We start from the raw sequence: 6,889 nt of genomic DNA, 5'->3' as shown, positions 1-6,889 counted from the left end.
CACCTTTTGGCAATAGCTGACACTATATTATAGAAACACAGGTACTCCTTCCTTTCACATTATCTCTTTTTGGTTTGGTTATATATCCAAAAATTGTCTTGCTGTTTATTGGTGTAAGATGCAAGCTTTCATCCTGTGTGATTATTATATTTTTGCTGAGCAGACTGCTGTTCACCAGCATATCAGACTATCCCATGCAGATTTTTTTTTTTGCTGGCTTTCTGATTCATAGCATTTTGTTAGCTACGGTGTTTCTTTTCTGTGTGATTTTACTGTTTGTTGTGTTTACCAGGGAAGGACCAGGCAACAAATCGATCTGGTATTGTTCAAGAGGATGTTCAGCCTCCAGGTATATCCAGTTTGTATTTCTGTGTTTATGCATTTAATAAAACACTCATTGAATACTATAATTTCAGCACTTAAATAGACTTTAAAAGCAAGTATGTTAAATGAAATACTCTGCCCATTTACTTACTCAGTGTTCTTTTTTCTTTTTTTTTTAAATAAAGCTTGTAATATGTGACTTAGTGCTAAACAGTTTTCTCAGGCATCGTCTGTGACGGGATCCCAAAGGTGCAGCCTGGGACTGTGGGACCGCTGTGCCCCCTTAACTTTCCAGCCTGGGCTGTCTCTCACAATGCTTTGCTAGTTACAAGCAGCAAACCCCTCCTGGGTCTGTTATCACTCAGAACAACCATATGTGGAGCCCCACACTCAGCTAGTTTGCATGAATTCTCCCGGAGTCACTCATGAATCATACAGAGAAAGGCACCAGCCAAATCTCCCCAGCTCCCAGCCTTGTACCTCAGGAATATACCATCTTGCACTACTCAAGACGAGCAGTGCACGTTTATTAATTGGTTCACCACTTGATCAATGGAAGGTGGATATACACCAGCCTTTGTGAACCTGAGCAGATTTACCAAACACTTCAGGCAAACTCACTTATAAAGATAAACTGTAAAACAAGTTTATTGATTACAGAAAGTCAGAGTGGTTACTAAAAGAAAAGAAAATATAAGCACACAGCCTAAACTCTCAACCCTATTAGACTGGACAATCTCTAGATTAAACAGTTTTTTCTCACCTCACTGGATATTGCAGATCATAGTTCGCAGGTTTCACCCTTGAAACCTGGGCCAGTCTCCTCTGTTGGAGTCTTCAGTTTTCTGAGTGTCCTTGTTGCTTGCAACGTAGGTTGGGGGAGGAGCAAAGGCAAAGCATGGGGCCCTGTGTTCTGTTTTATACTCTTAGTCCATCCATGTGTTTGGAGAACATAAGTCAAGGCATGTCTGGTGGGCATTGCTGAGTCACCACTAGGCAAGGTTGAGCAATTCCCCTGGTGAGGCCTTGTGCAAGTAAGTCATTGAATTGTAACTCCCTTGCAGGGCAATACCTGTTGATGATTGTTTGACACCCGCCCAGGCTTTGGTTAGCTCCCTTGTCCTTGTCTGTGGGGATCTAATATCTGGGCAATTCCCCAACTCACAGCATATTTTAGTGACAACCATACAACACAATTTCATAACTTCATATGCATTAATGATATACATATTTGGATAGGTTATGATCTGCTGAAAGCCATTGTTCTTTCCCCTGATACCTCACATGGCATGCTTTATATGCAATATCACAATTATATACAAATAATGAATATGGGGGTTACAGGGCGCTCACCTGGGGTGTAGAGTGTCACATTGTCGTGGCACAGAAATTTCACCAATTTAACTAACTTGGTCTTGAAATTGATTTAGTTAAATTGGTGCAACCCCTTTGTGTGGAGTTATGTCACTTTTAAACCAGTTTCAGAGCATCTATGCAGAGGGGTTGTACAGATTAAACTATAGATTTCTAAACCAATTAAAATTGATGCAGCTTCTATGTGTAGTCTGGGCTTTACTGTATACATTTGCACTCCCCATTGCTGAATAGAAGCTCTAACCAAGAAACTATGTAGAATCCTTATTGAGGTTGCAGAAACAAACCATCCCGATGTGTAGAAAGAATAGTGAATATGGCAGATGAGGAGCTTGGCTTAACAGTGAAATCCTTGCTGATCTTAAACACAAAAAAGAAGCTTACAAGAAGTGGACGATTGGACAAATGACCAGGGAGGAGTATAAAAATATTGCTCAGGCATGCAGGAGTGAAATCAGGAAGGCCAAATCACACTTGGAGTTGCAGCTAGCAAGGATATTAAGAGTAACAAGAAGTGTTTCTTCAGGTGTGTTAGCAACAAGAAGAAGGTCAAGGAATGAGGGAGGCAACCTAGTGACAGAGGATGTGGAAAAAGCTAATGTACACAATGCTATTTTTTGCCTCTGTCTTCATGAACTAAGTCAGCTCCCAGACTACTGCACTGGGCAGCACAGTATGGGGAGGAGGTGACCAGCCCTCTGTGGAGAAAGAAGTGGTGTGATGGGTTGGATCACAGAAACCCCCTTGGGAGCTGCCAACTGACGTGCCAAGACTACTTCTATTCCTGTTTTCCCTGCCAGCTCAGGACTCCAGCACCCTGTCTTGCTGAGCCAGACACTCCCGTCTTCTCCAACACAGACCCAGGGTCTGAATTACTTGCCCCAAAGCTGCAGGTTTACCTGAAAACCGTTCACAGAAGTGTGCTTGTCTTTAGCACTCAGATGCCCAACTCTTAATGGGGTCTAAACCCAAATAAATCCGTTTTACCCTGTATAAAACTTATGCAGGGTAAACTCATAAATTGTTTGCCCTCTATAACACTGATAGAGAGATATGCATAGTAGTTTGCTCCCCCAGGTATTAATACATACTCTGAGTTAATTAATAAGGAAAAAGTGATTTTATTAAATACAGAAAGTAGGATTTAAGTGGTTCCAAGTAGTAACAGACAGAACAAAGTAAGTCACCAAGCAAAATAAAATAAAATGCACAAATCTATGTCTAATCAAACTAAATACAGATAAGATCCTCACCAGTTCCAGAATGCTTCCTTTTAGCCTGGGTCCAGCAATCACTCACACCCCCTGTAGTTACTGTCCTTTGTTCCAGTTTCCTTCAAGTATCCTGGGGGGGTGGAGAGGCTCCTTCTTTAGCCAGCTGAAGACAAAATGGAGGAGTCTCCCAGGGGTTTAAATAGACTTTCTCTTGTGGGTGGAGACCCTCTCCTCACCCTGTGTAGAATCCAGTCACAAAATGGAGATCTGGAATCACATGGGCAAGTCACATGCCCATGCATGACTCAGGACTTGCAGGTAGCAGCCATTACCCACATGCTACCTTGAACGTCCTCAGGTAGACTTCTTATGTGGATTGGAGTCTTCCAAGCTCTTTTGTCTGTTAAGTGCTTCCGAGAAGTGACCAAATGTTCTAACGAAGGCTACTTAGAAATCAAGCAATTATACAGCCAATGTTCATAACTTTGAACACACAAATGGTGCCTGCATTCAACTAGGATGAACATAACCAGTAGATCATAACCTTTACATAGATATGTTACATGGCATATGTAGCAAAACCCTATTCCAGTTATATCATACATACATTTATGAGCACCCCCCCATAAAGTCTTATGGGGTCCCCTGTCACAAGTGGTTCAGGACTATTTAGAAAAGCTGGATGAGCACAAGTCCATGGGCCAGATGCATTGCATTCTAGGGTGCTAAAGGAGTTGGCGGATGTGATTGCAGAGCCATTGCCCATTATCTTTGAAAACTCATGGCGATCGGGGGAGGTCCCGGATGACTGGAAAAAGGCTAATGTAGTGACCATCTTTAAAAAAGGGAAGAAGGAGGATCTGGGGAACTACAGGCCAGTCAGCCTCACCTCAGTCCCTGGAAAAATCATGGGGCAGGTCCTAAAGGAATCAATTCTGAAGCACTTAGAGGAAAGTGATCAGGAATAGTCAGCATGGATTCACCCAGGGCAAGTCATGTCTGATTAACCTAATTGCCTCCTATGACGAGATAACTGGCTCTGTGGATGAGGGGAAAGCAGTGGATGTGTTATTTGATTTTAGCAGAGCTTTTGATACGGTCTCTCACAGTATTCTTGGCAGCAAGTTAAAGTAGTATGGGCTGGATGAATGGACTATAAGGTGGATAGAAAGCTGTCTAGATCGTCGGGCTCAACGGGTAGTGATCAATGGCTCCATGTCTAGTTGGCAGCCGGTATCAAGCAGAGTACCCCAAGGGTTGTCCTGGGGCAGGTTGTGTTCAATATCTTCATTAATGATCTAGAGGATGGCGTGGATTGAACCGACAGCAAGTTTGCAGATGACACTAAACTGGGAGGAGTGGTAGATGTGCTGGAGGGTAGGGATAGGATACAGAGGGACATAGACAAATTAGAGGATTGGGCCAAAAGAAATCTGATGAGGTTCAACAAGGACAAGTGCAGAGTCCTGCATTTAGGACAGAAGAATCCCATGCACTGCTACAGACTAGGGACCGAGTGGCTAGGCAGCAGTTCTGCAGAAAAGGACCTAGGGGTTACAGTGGATGAGAAGCTGGATATGAGTCAACAGTGTGCCCTTGTTGCCAAGAAGGCTAACGGCATTTTGGGCTGTATAAGTAGGAGCATTGCCAGCAGATCGAGGGACGTGAACATTCCCCTCTATCCGGCATTGGTGAGGCCTCATCTGGAGTACTGTGTCCAGTTTTGGGCCCCACACTACAAGAAGGATGTGGAAAAATTGGAAAGAGTCCAGCGGAGGGCAACAAAAATGATTAGGGGGCTGGAGCACATGATTTATGAGGAGAGGATGAGGGAACTGGGATTATTTAGCCTGCAGAAGAGAAGAAGGAGGGGGGATTTGATAGCTGCTTTCAACTACCTGAAAGGGGGTTCCAAAGAGGATGGATCTAGACTGTTCTCAGTGGTACCAGGTGACAGAACAAGGAGTAATGGTCTCAAATTGCAGTGGGGGAGATTTAGGTTGGATGTTAGGAAAAACTTTTTCACTAGGAGGGTGGTGAAGCACTGGAATGGGTTACCTAGGGAGGTGGTGGAATCTCCTTCCTTAGAGGTTTTTAAGGTCAGGCTTGACAAAGCCCTGGCTGGGATGATTTAGTTGGGGATTGGTCCTGCTTTGAGCAGGGGGTTGGACTAGATGACCTCCTGAGGTCCCTTCCAACGCTGATATTCTATGAACTGAGCTGCCTGAGCATTTATCGTTTCCAGTGTCTGAAATATTTTGTTGATGACTTCGGTTATAATTTCCAGCTAGCTTCTATGGCTTGTTGTGCCAGTGAAAGAGATTCTTGCTGATAGCCCTTATATTTACTTTGCCTATGGGAGGATTAAAGTACTAGCTATTAGCCATTCAAGACTGGCCATTTGTTGTTGCAGACAAGAGGCTATTTGTGTTTCTGAAATAGGCCATATCTATTAAGATGTATTACAGGATTATTTGTTTAATTTTTTTTTATAAAAGTCCAAAATCAACTGCAGGGGAATATCGAGTAGGGAGGTGGTATTACTCCTGTATATGGCATCAGTGAGACCATTACTTCAATATTGTATCCACTGTATCCACACTTCAAATAGGATGTTGAAAAATTGAATAGGGTTCAGAAAAGAACTACAAGAATGAGGTGAGGTCTGGAGGACATGCCTTATGGATTGAGGCTAAAGAAGCTCAGTCTGTTTATCCAAAAGAAGGTTAAGCAGTGACTTGATCACTGTCTACAAGTGCTTACATGAGAGAGAGAGAGAGAGAGAGAGAGAGAGATGTCTGATAATAGACAGCTCTATAATCTAGTGGAAAAAGACATAACAGATGGAAGCTAGATAAATTCAGACTAAAAATAAGGTGCAGTTTTTTAACACAGAGAGTAATTAACCATTGGAACAACTAACCTAGATTCTCTATCACTTGAATTCTTTAAATCAAGGCTGGATGTCTTTCTAAATGATATGCTATAGGTCAAACAGAAGTTATGCGCTTGATTCAGAAATTACTGTGTGCGGTTCTTTGACCTGTTATGCAGGAGGTTAGACGATAATTATAATTGTCCTTTTGGCCTATAAAAATCTATAAACTCTTGATGGTGTTGTTTTTTATTTGATTTGTAGGGTTAAAAGTGTGGTCTGATCCATTTGGAAGGAAATAACAACATTGTCTGTGTACATCACAAGGTGTGCCTGAAGATGGATATGTTCAAAGCAACTGTTTTGACTCATACACTAATGAGTGTATTGTTCGGGTGTTGCTGGAGAAGGATTCTCAATATGGTGGTTTAGGTAGTCACTTCAGTGAATGCTGCTGGTTCTGAAGATTAATACTAAATTTTTCTTTAGAGTTCCGTAGCTACTGGAACAAAATGGACTGACACTGAGATGGCTGAATGATTTTTTCGAGTTTAGAGCTGAAACACTTTTTCATACGTTTGAGGGAAGAGAAGAGAACTTGCTATTGGGGTTAATCTGTAGCCACTTATAGAATAAATCTGATCAGAATAAATTATGCAGATCATTGTAGTTTACTCCTGTTTGATTATATATGCAAGATGAGTGAACAATGCAGAAAGAATGTAATGTGATATAACTGTAAATCTGTAAACAATATTAAAATCATGTTTTTATTTAAACTGATGTACATTTTCTCCATTTCATTGTTTGTTTTGACCTAATTTCCACTTTTTGTAGGACTCTTTTTTGATTTTTAGATCATTGAAGATCTCCTGGTTAAACCAGGGTGGTCTCTTGCCATACTTCCTATCTTTCCTACGCAGTGGGATAGTTTGCTCTTGTGCCCTTAATAATGTCTCTCTGAAAAACTGCCAACGGTCTTCGATTGTTTTTCACCTTAGACTTGCTTCCCATGGGATCGTACCTACCAACTCCCTGAGTTTGCTAAAGTCTGCCTTCTTGAAATCCATTGTCTTTATTTTGCTGTTCTCCCTCCTACCAT

General features: G+C 41.9%; 1 long non-coding RNA gene across 1 annotated transcript; it reads left to right on the top strand.

Annotated features, from left to right (window-relative positions):
• LOC112109701 lies at positions 1-6,570 on the top strand. Its single transcript, XR_002908337.3, has 2 exons — positions 1-349; positions 6,052-6,570. It is a non-coding gene; the product is annotated as an uncharacterized LOC112109701 (long non-coding RNA).
• Positions 6,571-6,889: the final 319 nt, after the last annotated feature.

Source organism: Terrapene carolina, unplaced genomic scaffold (genome assembly GCF_002925995.2).
Source record: "Terrapene carolina triunguis isolate 2854851 unplaced genomic scaffold, T_m_triunguis-2.0 Scaffold66, whole genome shotgun sequence".
Lineage (NCBI taxonomy): Eukaryota > Metazoa > Chordata > Testudines > Emydidae > Terrapene > Terrapene triunguis.
The sequence above is the reverse complement of the archived record's forward strand: the minus strand, read 5'-3'. Positions and strand labels throughout refer to the sequence as shown.